Source organism: Siphateles boraxobius, unplaced genomic scaffold (genome assembly GCF_051911475.1).
Source record: "Siphateles boraxobius isolate OS27281-9 unplaced genomic scaffold, OSU_SipBor_1 2, whole genome shotgun sequence".
Classification (NCBI taxonomy): domain Eukaryota; kingdom Metazoa; phylum Chordata; class Actinopteri; order Cypriniformes; family Leuciscidae; genus Siphateles; species Siphateles boraxobius.
The window spans coordinates 1,331,585-1,351,100 of record NW_027508810.1 but is presented as its reverse complement, the minus strand read 5'-3'; the positions used below and the strand labels follow the sequence as shown (position 1 = coordinate 1,351,100).

Below are 19,516 nucleotides of genomic sequence, written 5' to 3'. Positions count from 1 at the left end.
TGTTAAATATTTTTACAATTTAAAAGCTGTTTTCTATGTGAATATATAGTGAAGTGTAATTCATTCCTGTGATCAAAGCTGAACGTTCAGCATCATTACTCCAGTCTTCAGTGTCACATGATCCTTCAGAAATCACTCTAATATGATGATTTGATGCTCAAGAAACATTTTTATTTTCAGGATTCTTTGATGAATAGAAAGTTCAAAAAACAGCATTTATCTGAAATAGAAAGCTTTTGTAACATTGTACACTACTGTTCAAAAGTTTGGGGTCAATAAGAATATTTATTTTTTTGGTGAAATAAATAAAATAAATCAATACTTTTATTCATCAGGGATGAATTAAATTGATCAAAAGTTACAGTAAATACATTTATAATGTTACAAAATATTCTATTACAAATAAATGCTGTTCTTTTGAACTTTCTATTCATCAACGAATCCTGAAATTCTTTTCCTGAACAAGTTTTCTACATTGATAATAATCATAGATGTTTCTTGAGCGTCAGATCATCATATTATAGTGATTTCTGAAGGATCATGTGACACTGAAGACTGGAGTAATGATGCTGAAAATTCAGCTTTCATCACAGGAATAAATTACATTTTAAAATATATTCAACAGTCAATTTAAATTGTCATAATATTTAACAATATTACTGTTTTTTTGGGGGTTGTTTTTTTTTAGTATTTTTAATCAAATAAATGTAGCCTTGGTGAGCAGAAGAGACTTATTTTAAAAACATTAAAAACATCCCAACAGGCATTTCATCTCTCCTATGCAAAATGGATAATTAGTGCTTCATAAATCATAGTACGTGGAAAATAGTGTCAAAGGTGCAGGATATGTCCCAAAACTGTCTTACTCAGAAGTATACACTTTCCCACGGGTGCTACCATAGATGAATATAGTAGGAGTACAAAGGTATTATCTTCTACTTTTTAAACTATATGTCTCAGTGGTTATACCATGTGTCTATTTTTTAATTTGGGGGGGGGGGGGGGGGGGGGGGGGGGGTAAGTACCCTTTAAAAAAAAGTACTTATTATAGAAATAATATATTTTAAGTGTGAATTTGATGTAATGTTTTCAGACACTTAATTGCATGCCACTTAAAATTAAAGGAAAATGTATGGTAACACTTTATTTCGATAGTCCACTTTAGACATTCGACTAACTATAAGTAACTTTGCAGCTACATGTCAACTAACTGTCATTAGAGTATTAGTAGACTGTCTGCTTAATATCTGCTAACTCTTTATTTTGTTGGTCCCCCAAAAGATATTCTACTGACTATAAGTAACTTGGCAACTACAAGTCAACTTGTTCTCCGAACCCGAACCCTAACACCTAACCATAACCTAACAGTCTACTGACAGTCTACTACAGCCTACTAATACTCTAATTACAGTTAGTTGACATGTAGTTGAAAAGTTACTTATAGTTAGTAGAATGTCTAAAGTGACTATCGAAATAAAGTGTAACCAAATGTATTATAGGTATATATATATATATATATATTATGTATTTACGTTTATATAAAATGCAATTAGTTGACTTAAGAATGCTTTGACCTAGTCAAGTAAGACTTGTACAGCTTTATTTGTAATTTTATAATGACTTCTATTGTCTTTGAAATATGGTTAAAGTGTATTCCCGAATGTAATGACAAGCATTTATGGTAAACTATAATGTAATGCAATTTCTATTCAAGTTTTTATGTCTAAATATAGCCTATTTACTTTAAATGTAATATTGAATGACACTAGAGTTAAAATGACAATCAAGTACTTTATTATGTTACTGCTTTAGTATGTTAATCAACACATCAAAATAAGCATAGACAGAACGATTATTAAACCACAATGATTTAAAATGGACTTTTAAGTAAAACTTTTAATTTGACATTATTACAAAGTGCACTTTCTGAACACTCAAAGTTAAGAAACAGTCATGTACGTCTACTCTATTTAAGTACACTTAAGCAGCCTTTTATTTCAGTAATATATTATCTCCAAGACAAGTTCAGTTTGAAAAAAAAAAAAACAAGTGCACATTCGACACAAGTAAGCACACTTCTTTTTCACACGGGGTTCCTCAAAGGACCATTTAAATACCAATTTTTGTAGTATGACAAAGTGTTTCATTTGATACATGCTTACATCATAATGTGAGGTCAAACCCAAACTCTACTGCCTCAACTTTAATGGGAAGTGTTTAAACCTTCCTTCGGAGAGACAGTCCTACAATGGCAATTTGGGTCAAAAGAGAGTTGTTGCTCTGAAACTGTCTCCATTCTACTTCAATATGTCACTTCAGCTACTGAAGATGTGGGAATAAATACTTGGATAGAGGATTAGAGACAGGGCGACTGCTCCTGACCGACTGCGAGAGTGACGTGAAGTCGAAAGCTCAACCATCCTCTCCTCCCTTCAGTTTTGTGGAGCATTACCGGAGCCTACATTGTGCCGAGCTAGGGGTCATATCATTCAGCTCGCGAAATGAAAGTGTCACCGCACTGCAGACGCACAGCCTAGCATATAAACTTCACATTAGAGCCACTTGGAAGGGAAAAGAAAGTGTTTACCGCTGCTCTTGCTCTACAGGGCCATGAGAGGTTCAGGTAGACAGGTATTTTTTAGAGAGCAGAATTAAACAGCTCTCAGTGTGAAGACACGAGTCTCTGTCTTACGGGGAACAAACCTGCAACTAAAGTCTGCTGACAGCAAAGCCACTGATGCCCGACACCTTCAAAAATAAATATGAACTAGCATTGTGCCAATCACGTTTACACACTGCCTCCGATCTTCTGCGTTTTTCGCATCCGTAGCATCTTTGAGTGGTGTTTTGACAATTCAGAGCCACCGTACAAGCAAACGCCACAATCCAGAACTGTTCAGGATCAATTGGTTCACGGAAATTGGTGGACTTCTTTTTAATATGTGGCTCCAGTATCGCTAGCAAAGTGACATCCACTGACATCCTGAAGTAAACTTTGAATCGCTCGGGATAATCCCGCAGACACATAGGTGGAACTCTCCTAACTCTCTACGCAATCTCAGAATAGGATGGACCCAATATTTCCGCTTACTTTTTCTCTTTTTAAGAAGAGAGAGGACAACTAAATCATCCTCACTGCTTGAAGACTCCATTTTGTATTGTTTTTTGATTTTTTTCCACAACAGATTAACATGCATCGGACTCAGTGTGCCAGGTTTCTGTGCATGACGAATTTTTAGGATGACGAATACACAATAACGCATATGAAAATTGCGAAGGGACCTTTACACTTAAGCGATTTTAAGGCATGGAGAATTTTTTTCAAGGAATAAACGCTTAAATATGTCATTTTGGTGATCAAAGGTGAGTTTTAAAGGATAAAATCATTCCCAAAGGGGGACTTCAAATCGAAAAGAAACGACCAATACATGTTTGTACATGTATTTAATAAAAAGTTCATCTGAACAAAATATTTTTGGACAGACAATAATTAGAGTATATTAGAGTTCAGAATCATAACAACATGTCTCTAATACTGCTCTATTATTGGTGTAATAATCTATATACAGTAGCTGTATGTCCTGAGTAAACATGTTCCACACATTGCAGGCTGCTTTCATCATGTTCCTCTCTCCTCATATCTCTGTCCTCATCATGAGCTTATTATGGTGCTGTTCACATCCACCTCATATCTCCCGCTCCATCTCACTCTCCACAACTTTACTCCTGAATCATTTGGTTTGGAGACGGAACATATTTCTCCCCAGTGCCCAATACTTTTTCTGCAGTGTACTGCTTGAGTTGTTACTCACCGGGAAGCTATGTGTGAATATCATTGCATTAGATAACAAACTATTTGAAAAAATGTCTGGTAAGAGTTATTTTATTTATTAACTCACAACTGTCAGACATATCAGTCTGTGTCTTCTGGAGTTTTTGCCAGAAGGTCCTGAAAGTTCAATCCATGAGGTGCATTTAATTTCATGGCCAGGCATATTGTTCTGTATAATGTATAAGGTTTAGTTCCCTTCACCCATAATTCCTCAGCTGTGAAAGTGTTTTCATGCTTTGGGCAAACATTCTGGATGCAGCTTGTGGAGTTATGCATGATATATAGGTTTGGATTAGAAATAATATATATGCTCTGAGACTTCCTGAGCCTTTTCTGCACATTCAACATTCATTTAGCATTCAATTGTTGTAACGCGTATACAATTTTAAAATACATGGAAGGAAACAGAAGCATAGCCTGACCTTTCTGTGTGGTCTGTCCAGCCCAGAGCACTGTTAGTCATACAGTGTTTTCACATCATGTATTTTAAGCCGCAGAAATAGTGTTAGCAAAAATCCGTCATTAGCAATATGGCACGTCCTAAAGGATGCTCTTCATTGTGGTGTTCAGTGAATGGCTACTGGGAATCTGCCTGCTGCCATCACACTGTAATGTGCTTTTTCAAGTTTTACTCTCTATGGTCATACTTTATTTTAGGTGGCCTAAACTTCTACTGTATGTACTAACAATAAATACCCACAAGACTATGCACTCCTACATTTACTGCTAATGATTTTGAGGTATGGTTGGGTTTAGGAGTAAAGGTAGGGTTAGGATTATAAGGGTTAAGAGTTTGGTTTTGAGTAAATGGTTGTGTTACAGTTAGCGTTAACAGCATAAATATAACTGTTTATTGAATGTAAGTACTTTCAATGTAATTAAAAAGCACATAATTAGTAAGTATATTACATCTAATGGTTAAGTGCATAGTAGTTAAGGCCTTCTAATATAAAGTATAACCCACTTTATGTTAGGTTTATGTTTGTATTTTCTTGTTTTCTGTGTTTTTTTCCTGTGCCCTTTGTTCTCACTTCTCATCTGTTGCCATAGTAATTGTTTTGGTTTCCCTCATTGATTCCGTTCACCTGTGTCTCATCTACTTTCCTTTGTTAGCCCTGTGTATTTTAGTCCTGGTCAGTTCACATTTACATTTAGTGTGGTTTGTGTTTTTCCTGTGTTCCTACCATTTATTCTCCAGCAATCACCTGTAAGTTTAGTTCATTTAAATAAAGACTAATATTTATTAGTTATGTAATATTACATAAATATTTATGTTTGTTTTTCCAAGTATTTGTGTGTTGATTCTTCGTTTGTTGATTCTTCAGAAGAACTGACCCAGATAAGAATATGGAGCTAGCAGCTATCCACTCACTCCCCCAAAACATTATCCTAAACCCTTGCAAAAGATCCCTTGACTAGATACATAGAGGAGTTCCTCAAGCTCAGCCATCTGGTGACCAGGAGTGACGGCACCTGAACAACCTGCTTCTGGATTGGGCTGAATGATCACTTTTTCCAACTGCTACCAGCAGGAGCTATCACATGCATGCTGGCACAATACATGGATTATGTGCTGTGGCTGTCAGTCAGCAAGATAAAAGAGGACATCACCAATCAGCTGCAACCTCCCCAGCCCATGTCCACCATCCTCTCATCATCCATCCTCGTTCAGATCAGGCTAGATCAAATGGCAGAGGTCATTTTTGTCCCAGAGCCTGAGCCCATCATGGAATCTGTTCCGGTGCGAGAGCCGGCACAAATATCCATCCCAGAAGGTGTATTAGTGGTGTTGAGGGCATGGAATGGAGTTCAGACCACACTCTGGTCCACAAGGAGTGGTATGATGATTTGGATGATGTCCTTCCCTAAATTCTCCAATCCCTGCTGGTCATGCCCAGCCTCTAGTCTCCATCATCACTGCAGATCTCGTGCTGTTTCAAGTATCCTTCGTTGCAGCTGGTCCAGCTCAGCCTCACACTCCCTCTTGCTCTGACAATGCCGTTCAGTTCCTCGGCCTGACTCCGCTGACTCCCTTCAGCCCCTTGGCTCCTCCTTCAGTGGCTCCGGCCAGCTGCTCTGATCCACCTTGGCCTTTCAGGTCTCCAACTCTGCCCTGCTAACGCATTCTCATCCTTTGGCGTCATATGTGACGCCATATGACAAAACGGCGAAATACTACGCACATGGCACCCTTTATCGTCAATATAACACGCACTGTGATGGGTAGGTTTAGGTGTGGGGTAGGGTCTGCGTCTCATATTCACGCTAAAGTATGCCAGTCAACTTTATGACGCCTTGGGTTCGCGTGTTATATTCACGCTAAAGGGTGCCATGTGCGTAGTATTTCGCCGTTTTGTCATATGGCGTCACATATGCCGCCAAAGGATGAGAACGGGCTCGCCCTGCTGTGTCGATCCTTTGGCTTCACCTTGAGTCTCCGAGCCCTGGACTCCACCTCGGCACTCCGACTCATCGGCTCCACCTTGGCTTGACGCTCCTTTGGCTTCCCCATAGCTCTGCCAGGCTCTTCCTTCCCTCCGGTTTTGCCATTGTCCTCACTCCCAGCCTCTGCGCGGGTCTGCCAGGCCCGTCTTCACCTCAGTCCCGCGAGCCTGCTACTCCACCTTGGCCTTCCAGGCCTTTTGTGTCACCCTGGGTCTTCGCCTTCTCAGCTCTGCCTGGGTCTCCACCTTGCACTTCTACCGGCATCAGGGCATCAGGACATCTACCGGCATCAGGGCATCAGACTCCAGATCAGACTATTGTTATTCCCTCACAAACTACATTTCCCATAACTCACTGCCCGGACTAATTATCACTGATCACATTCAGATGTATGTCATTACCTTGTTTAGTTCACCCCATATAAGCATGGTTTTCACACTCACTCACTGCAAAGTTATGTATGTTGTTGCGGATTTTTGCCTGTTTCGTGGGTTCCATTTTTGCCTCTGACCCCTGCTTGTTTGTTTGTTTGGACTACCTTCCTGTGCTTGACACTTTGCCTGTGTTTGAATAAACTGTATTTGGATTTCCTAGACCTTGCGCATTTCACCGACTTTCCTGATTTTGCCCTTATTGACTTCTTTTGTTACGGACTCAACGATTATTACCAAAGCTTATCTGTGATGGTCCTCGAGGGTCCCTCATTGAATTTTTGGATTATGTCCTGCTTTTGTGTGGTTCATCTTTCACGGTTGGTGAGGTTGAGGAGGACATGTCCCCTAAACGTTTTTTTGGGGAGAGGCACCACACACCAAGATCCAGTGCCCACGGAGTTTGGCCCACCACGGTCACCAAGCATCTCCAACCATAATGGTCGCTAGTCCTGTGGTTCCAGTACCTTCCCGTGCAGAGGTTTCTACACCAGAGCTTCTTCACATCAGTCCTTCTGAGCCTGAGCTACTTCACGTCAGTCCTGCCGAGCCTGAGCTTCTTCACGTCAGTCCTGCCGAGCCTGAGCTTCTTCACGTCAGTCCTGTCGAGCCTGAGCTTCTTCACGTCAGTCCTGCCGAGCCTGAGCTTAGTCACGTCACTCCTGATGAGCATGAGCTTCCCTAAAGTCACGTCTGCTGCGCCAGAGAGGGTTCACGTCACGCTTGCTCAGCCAGAGACTGTTCACTGACAAGCCTGTCTTCTGACAAGATGGCTGCCGCGCCTGTGTCAGCTCTGGAAGATGCAGCGCTGGTCGTAGTGGCCACAGCTATTTTGTTTGTGTGGGCAGCACACACATCAGCTCCAGTCCATGAGCTCACGCCCAAGTTGGCTGCCACCCCTGAGAATTCGTCTCCGGCCAGGATGGCCGCCGCCACGCCTGAGAGTTTGTCTCCGGCCAAGATGGCCGCCGCCAGGCTGCCTGTTCCTGAGTCTGAGCATGTGCCTGTTCCTGGGTCAGAGCCTGTTCCTGAGTTTGAGGCGTGGTCTGCGTCTATATCTTCGGACAAGATGGCCGACTCTACGCCGGTGTCTTCAAACAAAGATGGCTGCCTCTACACATGTCTTCGGACAAAATGGCCGACTTTACGTCTGTGTCTTCGGCCGCCTCTACCCCTGAAGTGTCAGATCCGCCCTGGCCCCCTGAACCGTCGGCGCCAGCACAGCTTGCTCCGCCCTGGACGCCTGCTCAGCCTGCTCCTTCGCTCCACCTCAGTCTTCAGGCCCTCTTCCGCTCCACGGGCCTGAGCCCTCCATCCCGCCCCTAGGTCTGCCTCCGCTCCACCTCCCTCCTGGAGAATTGTAGGAGCATCTTGGAGCCTCTCCTTTGACGGGGAGTGCCCACCAGAGGGCACTCGACATCAGACTATTGTTATTCCCTCACAAACCAGATCTCCCATAACTCACTGCCCGGAATCATTATCACTGATCATTCACCTGTATGTCATTACCTTGTTTAGCTCACCCCATATAAGCCTGGGTTCACACTTACTGACTGCGAAGTTTTGTATGTTGTTGCGCTGCATTTCTGAGCATTCTCCCTGATTTCATTGTCTCTTGGTTCTTGGTTTTTACCTGTTTCGTGGATTCCCTTTTTGCCTCTGACCCCTGCTTGTTTGTTTGGACTGCCTTCCTGTGCTTGACCCTTTGCTTGTGTTTGATTATGATTCTGGATTACTCTAATAAACTGCATTTGGATCCTCAACCTTGTCTTGGAGCAGTTCGTAACAGAGACAAAGAGGACAGTAGAATAGAAGGATAGTAGAATGTTGGTTGGGGAGCATCACAAAGTGTTAGCAGATATTAACCATACAGTCTACTAATACTCTGATGACTGCTAGTTGACATGTAAGGAATAATTGACGACAGGCCGTTGAATTATTCAGAAAATAATCCAAAAACTGAGGTGGTAATGCGATGACGACGCGAAGCAGAGTTTTTTGCATTATTTTTCTAAGAATTCAACGGCCTGAAGTAAATTTTTCCAATTGTACTACAGTTACCACACCTCGAAACATTGTTCAAATGATGCATTCCAAGATTGGGTTATAAGTTTTTATCATTAAAACGCTCTTGTATATAGGACTAATTATTTACGCATCTAATCCCATGTCTCCGTTGCTAATTCCAAAACATAATTTTAGAGTTAGTAACAGAGGTTTGAGCTACTGATAGCAGACTAATGCAGTTATTAGTGCAGTTATTAGAGAGACAGATAGAAAGACAGAGAGAGGTTGCAATAATGAGACAGAAAAGCATGTGCGTCAATATTATTTAATTTATTTATTAGACTATTTATTTATTTTTTATAGGCCTATTAATAGGCTAATGACAAAAAGCTGTGCAGCATGACTATGCATTTATGTATATTCAGTTTCATTTTCTATTGATTATAGAAAACTTTATTATATTTTCTTATTTATTACTTTATTTTTATTATTATATTAAAATATTTTTATAATACTTTATTTATTAAAATTAAACGGCACGTTTCCATTGATTGTGAAGTTAGTCATTGAAAATGGCAGATCAAGCGCATGGAGCTGCATATTAGCAGAGGGTTTTTTATCCTGGTGATCCTTGGCTTGATTTTTGTTTGTACTTTTGTTTCCTGAGAGGATCAAGCTCCATTTCTTTCTTTCTTTAGCGGAAGGTGCCCACTAGCTTCTCAGGCTTGTTTCACACTTGTGCCCTGTGACAGACATGATCTGTCTACTCTCCAACCCTGCCTCTTACAGCATTTGAACTGCAGTGCTTCTTAATGAATGGTTGGAGTATCTTTTAGATAACCCGACTGCCCCGCTGATGCATGGAAGCATGTTTCCAAGATAGTTCACACCCATCAGTTTGTGGGAATAACAGCAATCTCTCCTGTCAAGCTTCTCCTGTGGGGCTTTCAGTGGATGAAGATAGAAGGATGTGGCATCAGGTGGGCATTTGGCGATGTGCTTTCTGAAACTTTTAACCGGGCAAAGGGGGTCCCCTGGATTGGCAAACATGAATCCTCGGTAGAAGTCTTTGTTGGGATCTTTGTGGTTTTTTTGTGTTTTTTTGTGTGTTTTTTTTAGTGGTGGGCCGTTATCGGCGTTAACGTGCTGCGTTAACGTGAGACTCTTATCGGGCGATGAAAAAAATATCGCCGTTAATCTATTCTCAAAGTTGGGTTGGGATCATGAAATAGCTTTTTCGAATATCGTTATATTTTCGCGCAAATCGCACAGCAGGGTATTTTCCTGTCAGGGACACAAGGTGTATACTTTTACATGTTACATTGGGCGATCGTTCCTCTCGTTACTTTACATGTTGTTAAATGAGTTTATTCCAAGCGCGCTGTATCTTTTTTATGGGCATGAGCGATGCTCAATTTACAAATGAATCACTCTTTTGGGTCAATTCTGTTCAAAGACTTCATCAAACAAGTTGGCAGATCTGTCTAAATCGGTTCGCGAATCAGTTCTGTTCAGTTCCTCACGCACTGAATCGTCTGAAGCGCGTTCAATCACACTCGACACGGAGTCGTAATAGGAAGATTTAAGAACATCAAGAGCTACAGTTTAGTCTAGTGAAAGCAAATCTGCAAATGCATCATATTTTTTGCCAGCGATGAAGATCTTTATTAGTTGAACATCTTCATAAGCTGTCTGTGAATGAATGATTCCACAGGACGATACATTCGATTTCATTTCATTCAGGTAATACATTTTACAACCAAACAGATTATTACGCCATGATAGCACTACTAAAAACTATGACATTATCCGTCGGACATATACATTAATTTATAGGCTACATAATAAATAAGATACAATTGTGTACGGTTTACGAAATTAACACCGCCATCCCGCGGGAATGTGTGTGTATTGCGCAGGGGCATAGTCACACGAATAGTTTACATTGATTGAAACTAATTTGTTTAAAAAGGAGGAGGCTATTGCCGGTAAAGGCAGGTTCACATAAAATCATTATGACATATGACATTATTTTTTGATCTAACGAGCATCTGGTTTGGCGATGCAAAAACGGACTGTCGCTACGTCGTACTTATTGTTTTTTTCTTCTTCCAATTAGCCTAAGTTACTATGTTTAAAAAAAAACAACGAAAACATGTTACTTGTTCAATTACAAATCGCTAAAGATGAAATTGGCCTTCCTTTCTATCATTGTATTTGTGCGTTTTATTTACAAAAATAATTTTATTTTATAATTATTTTTGAACGATATTCGACTTTTGCTCCTCTATTGTCGAATGGCATTTTTGGCAGAAATTCACATCCCTACGTGAGGCGAACTATTCTCAAAGACTTACTTTTAGTCATTATTTGGGTAGCACACATATTCTGAATGCCTTCGGCAGAATTCAAATGAGCCATTTTAATCTAGATTAATCTAGATTAATTCCAAGATTCCAGTGAGATTAAAAAAATTAATCTATGCCCACCTCTAGTTTTTTTGTTTCTGCATTATAAGTAGGGCTGGGTATCGTAACAAAATTTTCGATACCGATACCGATACCTTTACTTCGATACCGGTTCCTGAACGATACTTTTTTCGATACCAATTTTATCAATATAACATTACCTAAAAAAAATAACTTTTATTTTTTCAGTTTGTTGACTTTTTTACACTCATATTTTGAGTCTGTAAAAAAAGCACCAATGCTAAAGTTTTCTATGTTTCCTAATCATTTAACAACATGTATTCTTTACTTCAATGAGCTCATTGTTTCTGCCTTAACTTAATGCATTGTTTAACAATGAAACTGAATGAAAATTAATTGAAATGCTTTACACACAGTCACCCCAGATAACAGATCACTCTAAATTGTAATTTAGACACATGCATTTTCTGTAAAGCTCCTTTGAAACGATATGTATTGTAAAAATGCTATACAAATAAATGTGAATTGAATTAAATATAGGCTACTGGGGTGCAGGATATATGCCTAACGCTCAGCACACATGAAGCTTGCGCAAAGCACTGGCAAAAGTAGCCTAATGATTATGGATGTGTCGGGAAACGATAGCAAGGAGATATTTTAATTGTTTATTAATGAACAAGTGTTTACTAAACGTGTTGGCTGCAAAGATGATTATTGCGAATTTGCGATGCTGACTCGTCATCCCTGCCATAGTGAACGCGCGCCTATATGGATTAGGTAATCAAACTATTTATTTCTAATTGTTTCGTTTAAAAGTAGACATATTTTGAACATATATAGAACTATTTGTCTATTTTTATATATAGAACTCATGTCTGTGAGGCAAGTATCCTATACGCTGAGTTTTGGTTTATATGTGACGCGCTCCAGTTCTTGTAGTCGAAGGCTGATAAACTTTCTACTCTCGAATGTATTCTGTGCGCTTTTAAGTGCCTTATCAGATTTACCGTGTTACCGGTCTTGACAGCAATTATCTTGTAGAAAATATTGCATCGTGTGCTTATGGCATCGAGTTGGGTACATAGGTACACTTTTGATCATTTCCACATATTTTCTATCAATCTGGGTTGGACGCTTACCCATACACTCACACACTACAGCCTCACGTGCGACGAGCCACGTCTCTGGGCAGCCGCGTAAACTAGTGTTTTTCCGCCACAGCCAATCATGCCGCATGTTTATTGTTTCACTGACGTTGACGAGATTAACCACTTAGGTACCGAAACTGGTACCGAAAAACAAGACATGTTTCGATACTCGGTAGTATCGAGGCAATTCGGTCGGTACCTAAAAAGTACCGAACTCGGTACCCAGCCCTAATTATAAGACAAGCAAATATATTCATCATCATTTTCGTCTTTTTTAATGATGAATGAATGATGAATTTTCGTCTTTCTTAATTCTCGATTTCCTTCACGCCCCCTCCTTGCCAGGTTCAGCTGAATGTCAAACCAGACCTTGCAAACCAGCCCGGCTGCTGTGTCTGGTGACAGATAGGGGGAGTTACGAATGCGCTCTATTTCAGCGGTCGAAATGGGAGGATGATGAGTACTGGAGTCTTTCCCAGCCTTGCAAAACTTTTTGAGTTGAATCCGTCGTTGGATGATTTGAATTCTGACTGCACAATGATGTTGTATTTGGATATATAGCGGTTCAGGCCAGCTCATAGGGAGAGAATACTTGACACTGAATACTCTGCACCGGATGTGTTTCAGACAGTGGCATAAAAAGCCCACAGCTGGGTATTTAAAGCGTCTGCCCCGTCTCTCTCTACTTTGTCCACAGACGTATTTTGGGCCTTAAGCCAGTCTTTAAACACATTGACAGCCCAAGCTGTTGTTTTTTTGGTGTTTTCTTCATGTTTTTCGCCCTCGAGTCTGTCTAGCTGTTCTACGCTGAATGTTTTATGTCTTTTGTTGTTGCCTGCTGCCTTCGACGTCCTCTTCCGTTTATTCGTTTTTTCATCTGGGCTATCCAATACTGCCATCGCCCTGTTGTTAAAATTTTCATGTTCATCATAAATATTAAAATTTACTTCCGGAATATCTAAATTGTCCGTCTTTTTTTTTCTCTTGTTATGAATTGTATCCTTTTTTCCGTTATTACAGTTAACTACGCAAAGTGATATGGAACGGTAATACGGTCAAGACCTCCCTGGAACTACTTTATGCATGCGTTTCCCTGAAAATAATTGCACACCTTAGAACATCCTCAACCAATCAGAATCAAGCATACAACAGCCCTGAAGTATAAGTAGTTGCAAAGTTCCTTTTAGTTAGTAGAATGCCTAAAGTGGACAATAAAAAAAATGGTCATCAATTGAAATTCTGTGTATATGAGTGTTGAATGTGGTGAGGCGAAGGCATCTTCTGAGTGAGTCAGCAGCTTTTCTTTATGTGAGAAACAGATGTGAGCAGCAGCTTGAGTAGATATTGATCAAGGATTACATGCTATCCACAACCGCATCTCACCGCCTGCACACTTTCAATAAAACTGTTTGTGTTTTAGAGGAGAATAAACATATATCAATGTCAAAAGAATCATCTCCATTGTCAGTAGGACAAACTGAATGACATTTCGCTAATGACACTTCGCTGTTTGAGATTTTGACAATCTCTCCATTGCTCTAAAAACCGTCAATGAAGAATGGCATTTTAACAGCATCAGCCAGCTCAGCGCAGGAACAAACCTGAACCAACTCTCTCAATCATTACAGATTCCTCAGGGCCAGAGGCACAGTGATGGTTTTAAATATTAAAAAAAGAGTTCATGCACCATATCTGCTTTTAATAAATGTAATATTTCATCTCTTCACGGAGACAGCTTTCAGTTTAATGTGACTCGACCATCCATACTCGATAAGATAAGTCTGGAGTATTTGAAGAAGAAGAAGAAGAAGAAGTTTTATTCATACAGCGCCTTTCCGTAGCTCAAGGTCGCTATACACTGTACATTACAATACATTTACACACACTTACACACATTACAAACACATAGAACACATAGTCACATCATCCAAAATAGATGTTAAATAGATATGTTTCAGCTGAGTCTTGAATGTAGCCACAGATGAGACATTACAAATAGTGATGCTCCGATTGATCGGCCGCCGATTGTGATCGGCTGATATTGGCCGCAAAAGCTTGATCGGCGAACCCCAAAAGCGCCGATCAAAAAAGTCGATCACGTGACGTAAATTACTTGCGCGACTTTTTTCCACCTGCATGCGCGGCGCACGGGCACACAACAGCAGAGCGGAGCTTGCCAGTGGCAACATGAGTTCTCCTTCTCCTGTCTGGAAGTTTTTCAAAGTGTTCGACAAAGACGTAAAATTAGCCAATTGCAATGTATGTCGTGCTGAAATCCCTCGAGGTGGAAGCCACCAATTTAACACTACTAACATGATTAGGCATCTTCGAACACACCATACAACAACTGAATATGCCGAGTATGAGAAACTTAACCAGCCGACGCCAACAACCCAATCCCTCAATCAGCCGACTGTGAGTGATAGCTTTATACGACGTGAGCCATACAGCGGAAAAGACATGGAAAGACATCACGTTCAGAATTATGGAATTCATTTGCCTCGACGAACAACCTCTATCCGTTGTGGAGGATAAAGGGTTCCGTCACCTGCTAACCTGCTTATTAACCTAATTATTATGAATCATAATAATAACAGAAAAAAACTTGCCATAGTTTTGTCCTTTTGTCCTTTGTGGCAGTAGCCAGTTTTGGTGTAACAAGATTTACATTTTGCTGCCAATTATTATTTGTAGTCAGTGTATTAACAGGCTACAATTTCCAAGTATGCCTAAGTGTAACTTGATCCCATCCCATTAAGCTGATCTAATGTGTGTTGGTCTGCCTGACCCCTCTTTGTTTGGAATAATTTTATGTTACTCTGCCTTATTTGGGAAAGATGGCCTACAGTAGCCTTAAGCTATCTCATTTTCTAAAAACAATTAAATAAAAACTGGGTGGTTCTTCAAGTTCTTGACTGTAGCCTATTTCTACTGTTTCCCCCCCCAATACAGTTGATTCATAGTTAGTTTAATTTCTACAAGGGTGCATACTCTGCTAGATTATAGATAAAGGATTCCCATTCCCCTGCCATTCTGTGATCGGCAGTGATCGGCAATCGACAGAATATGATTTTGGTGATCAGTAATCGGCCCCAAAAATGCTGATCGGAGCATCTCTAATTACAAAGTATAAGGGGTAGTGAATTACATAATTTTGGAGCATTAACATTAAATGACATTCCACCTACAGTAGACAACCAGAAACAAGGGATGGACAATAAACCAAGCTCAGCTGATCTAAGGGACCGAGCAGGGCAGTAAGGGTAAAGTAGATCAGACAGATATGGAGGTGCAAGACCATTTAATGACTAAACGTTAGAAGCAATATCTTAAATTGAATACGTGATGCCACGGGTAGCCAGTGAAGGTCATGTAGCAGAGGAGTAATGTGAGCAGGACACTTGGTGGAGGTGGGAACTCTTGCTGCTGAGTTTTGACAAACTGTAATCTTGCAATACGTTTTTTGGGCAGACCAAGAAATAGAGCATTGCAATAATCCAGACGAGATGTGATTAATGCATGAATTAAGGTTTCAGCATCAGCTAAAGTGAGAGAAGATCGAAGATGTGCGATGTACTATAGCTTGAATTAATTCCTTTTTGCATTAATATATGTTTAAACATAACAAACACATAATGTACAGTTCATGATTATTTTCCATAAATATGATTCAAATATACTAGGAAAGATCAATGATGTGTGGAATATGTGGATTTTAAAAGTAAAAAAAGGTCAGTAATTCTGTTCAATTATTAAATTCCACAAGCAATTTATTGCATTACATCAATGGATTTTTACAAGCGTAGTATTTATAATACATGTATCAGTTGGTTAATATTGACACATTATGCAGGTGGTTCTCCGAGAGCAGAGTTGAGCTCAAAACACCATTATTCACTGACAACTTTAATTGGAAATGTTGAGTAAACCAACAAAATAAATTAAGTAAATATATGCAATATTTGGAAAGGAAATAATAAACTTGGGGGATGTGTCAAAGAGGATGACATATGTCTTGCTCCAAATGTTGCGGATGATTTGAAACATCCAGCTGTTCTCTGCCGTATGGCTCTAATTAAACAGGAATGTGTTTCCTGAAAACAGATCTAAAATAGAGCTTGAATCTCCATTAATCAGGATTTTTTTTCCCCGTCAGGTCTCTGTAATCTTAATTAAAAGTCCCTTGGAATTGCCGTTCACACATGTCACTGGAAATCTGAGAGCTGTAGAGTGTAACTAGGACACTCATTATATAGACTATTTGAGATCCCAAAACCCCTCGGTTGTCGACTTGCAAACCTTTAATGACATGAAACACACACCGACAAACAAACCTGAAACCGACGGGGCGGTAAACACTCCACCCGATGGATGTGTGTGTAGAGCGAGTGTTATAAGTATTACAGTATCACGCAGATAGTTAATTTCAGCCCTAATTGCAATGTCAGTCTTGATGTGCTCAAAGTATTGCTTACTTTATTCTCAATATCTTTCAAGTGTACTTTTTGACCCTCTGGGCTGCTTTTCATTACGCACAATTTGCAGGCCCAGGTAAAGCCACTAATTAGGGTTTTTGAGCTGACCTCTATGGCTAAATGTGGGATTTGATTAGACTACAGAGATGCCTGGCTTCAGTTCAGGCTGACAGCTCAGGCTAACTCAAGGTTGTACAGCAGTCATCTCCATTGACTTAATGACTGCTTCATCAAAAGGGATGTATAACGCAGACCTAACTGACTATGTTAGCTAAAAGAGAAGAATTTCCCTAACAAGCAGTTGTGGGAAAGAAATGGTTGCAGCTCTTGGCAGAGCTAATGTTCCTCTTTGTTTTTCCTCCAACAACAAGCTCCAGGTGGCCACCCTGCTGTAATGAATGTCCATGATCCAGGCTTACTTAACCGGTGAAGCTGGTAAAGCTACAGTACTAAACTTGGAGACTCCAAGGTACCAGCATCCAGAATGAAACATGGACGAATGTCATTTCATCAATCAACAAGTCAATTTAAAACCCAAGCTCACTGGAAAAACAGTTCCGTTTTATCCAACACAGATAAAAGGGATTCTGACAGCGTTTATTACATCGGTTGTTGTATGCATCATGCCAGCTCAGAAATGAAATGTCCGGTGAGTGGTGCCAAAATGTTAATGTTTGAAAATAATGCACCACCCATACTAAACCCGACCCTAAACATAACCAATAGTGTTAAAGGAATAGTTCACTTTTAATTCTGTCATCATTTGCTCCCTCAAGTTGTTTTAAACCTGTGTAAATTTCTTCTGCTGAACACAAAAGAAGATATTTTGAAGAATATTGAAGAACAGTTGATGGTCCCCATTGACTTCCATAGTAGGAAAACAAATATTATGGAAGTCAATGGGGTCTAACTGTTTGGTTACTGACATTCTTCAAAATATATTCAAAATATCTAACTTAAAACAACAAAAGCAAACATGAGATAAAAACACATTTGCTGAAGGAACCATGCCATTTCAGCATTTTAGATTCTATTGTGACTCTTGTTCATGGGACTCGTACCTGAGCGCTCCACATCTCTGGTTCACTGCTGTACCAGATGAACTTCCCAGCAAGTTTACTACAGTAGTACGTCTTGCACATGGAGCTGATTTGGAAATGTCAAAATGTACGTATGAATAGGTACGTTTTTTAAATTTTGCAAAAATGTAGGTAGAGGAATGTTTTTCCAGTAAGCCTGTGGGTTTTAGGTGGATGTATGAAATAAGTTCCCCCTACAATTCACACAGATAACCTAGTCAGTAAGTCAAGGTTTGGGTGGTTAGTATAGTCTAGATAGTGCAGACCCTGCTTTCACTGTTGATGGTGTGGTAATTTGTTAGGTTGAGGATCTTTGTGGGGCGACTCAGAGGAAGGCAAACCAGAACAGATTCTCTCAGATAGGTCGTTGTAATTGGTTCACATAAATCAAAAACAAAAAAGGAGGGATCTATCTTCTTGTTTTGCAGTTCATCAAAAGTTATAGTCTCCAACGGCCTACAACGGGCAAAAAAACAAATAAAAAAAAAACAACGCACTTCAACTGAGAAGAGTGGCTGCCTCTGAAATCAAATACTGTCTCGTACTTATTTTTTCATTAAGTAATTACTTCAATGACTGCTAAAAAAGATGGTCTATATAGTATGAATGTGTGTAGTATGAATGTAATCTGGATGTACTACATTCACCATGACCTACAGCGTTAGTTGCGTCATTTCACCGTCATTCAGATATCCTCTCCCGTGGCCTCATGGGATAGTAAAGTGTCTATCGTATACACACTTCAGAATCTCACTGGAAGTAATAGGTCATCCGGGTACATTTAGCCAACTCAAGTACATTATGAGTACTGTGAATTCGGACATCCTTCTTTTGTCACATACTTTTTATTTGCCTACTGTATAGTAGGGAAGTTTGTGATTTTGGATGCCGCCAGTCTCTTTTCACCAGGCATGGTGTCTCATACATTGGCAGCACTTACAGTAGCCCCTGGTTTGGGGATTGTAGTTCTCTATTGTCTGCCATCTTGTAACTGGCCTCAACGCATGGGATTCTGGGAGTTGTAGCTTAAGTGGAAGGCTGCCAACCACCTTGCTGGGACTTACCTCCCATCTAATACATGACCTCTGGTGATGCCACAATTGCCAAATATATCATTATATTATGGCAAATGAGTTTTTGAGGGTTCTTAAAAGTGTGAAAATGCCAAGCAGCCACACTGAGATAAACAGCAGTGTTGAGCTGTAGCATTGCTAAAACATGTAGCTTTAAATAGAAATTAATTAGCAAGGTATCACTGGCAAACACTATAATTTTCTTGCACTACTTCAATTATGTGTTCTATCGGTTGTTAAGAATCAGAAAATAGTGATGTCCATTTCGTGAATAAATCACTTCCTTGCAATGAATTGAGTTGGTTAGCAAAGTCTCAGTCAATTTGTGATTCAGTGTGAATCATTCGGACAGCTCACTCACTCACTCGGATTTGTTTGGAGTGGTTTCTCATGCCGTAAAACAACAGGATCAAAATGAGTGCTGAATGAAGTAGATATTTACCCTCAATCCGCTAATACAAAGTCTGCAAAAGTATCGACTCTCAGGAATGAAGTAGGTCTTTATCAAGTTCAACCCCTGCATGTTCAGCTTGTTAATGACTCTTAAACTGAACTCTTGAACGTGTGAATCAAAATTTTGTACACAAAAACACTACA

General features: G+C 39.9%; 1 protein-coding gene across 6 annotated transcripts in view; it reads right to left on the bottom strand.

Moving 5' to 3' along the window:
- The window catches only part of gria3b (glutamate receptor, ionotropic, AMPA 3b), a 207,017-nt gene that overhangs the window by 18,855 nt on the left and 168,646 nt on the right, over positions 1–19,516 (bottom strand). The gene's annotated exons all lie outside the window — the stretch shown is intronic.